The sequence below is a fragment of the Wasmannia auropunctata genome, unplaced genomic scaffold, assembly GCF_000956235.1.
Source record: "Wasmannia auropunctata unplaced genomic scaffold, wasmannia.A_1.0 LD336106.1, whole genome shotgun sequence".
Taxonomy (NCBI): Eukaryota; Metazoa; Arthropoda; class Insecta; order Hymenoptera; family Formicidae; genus Wasmannia; species Wasmannia auropunctata.
Genome location: NW_012026784.1, coordinates 10119197 through 10120450, shown reverse-complemented (window position 1 = coordinate 10120450; position 1254 = coordinate 10119197).

Here is a 1254-nt window from a genome sequence, read left to right as displayed (position 1 = left end):
AAATACATAAAAATAACAAATAGTATACACCTACATAACATTTAAACCGAATTAAAAATACCTAGACACTTCCTTCATGGACAACGGACATCTGGACACCGACTTCCTCGACGGCGGACACGTAAAAGATACCTAGACACTTACCTCTACGACGGCGAACTCGTAGACACTTTCTTTCTCGACGACGTACACCTGGACACCGACTTCCTCGACGGCGGACACGTAAAAGATACCTAGATACTTACCTCTACGACGGCGAACACGTAGACACTTCCTTTCTCGACGACGGACACCTGGACACTGACTTTCTCGACGGCGGACACGTTAAAGATACCTAGACATCTACCTCTACGACAGCGATACGTAGACACTTACCCTCTTCGACGGAAAAAACCTCCTCTCGACGACGAACACCTAGACACCAACTTTTTTATTAACAGCGAACACCTACGAGCGGGAATTAAATTTATAATTTTCGAGCGAGACAACTTGGTCGAGGTGATCGTTCGAAAAATCTATATTTTCGAGCGAGCGTTACTTACCGGAGCTGAGCGCTAGAAAAAATAATATTTCCGAGCGAGCGTCTACCTCTTAAGATAAGTTTTCGATTTTTACTAAACTTTAATGAGTTTTTCTGGCCAAACGGAGCGAGATAGAGACTCGGTGAAAAGGACCTTTCTTGTCCCTCTCGTCGAGTACTATAAGGAAGGGAAGGTCTCGAAATTGATAAAATATTTTTTTTTTAATTTATTTTTTTTGGTAATTTTGTACAGGTCGCAATTTTTCCTTATAGAACTCGTGGAGAGAAACAAAAAAGATACTCTTCACCATGCCCCTATCTGTCTGTTTCACTAATAATAGTCATTTTTGGATTCGGGAAACAAAAAACGAATTAGATCAGCGAAACGGTTGGAGATAGGAGCATGGTGAAGAGGACCTTTTTGTTCCTCTCGACAAGTTCTATAGGGAAAAATTGCGACCTGTCCAAAATTCCAAACAAAAATTAATTTTTTTCAAAAAAATATTTTTTCAATTTCGAGACTTACCCTTCCTTATAGTACTCGACGAGAGGGACAAGAAAGGTCCTTTTCACCATGCCCCTATCTGTCTTCGTTTCACTAATAAATCATTTTTGAATTCGGGAAACAAAAAACGAATTAGATCAGCTAAACGGTTGGAGATAGGAGCATGGTAAAAAGGACCTATTTTGTTCCTCTCGACGAGTTCTATAAGGAAAAATTGCGACCTGTCCAA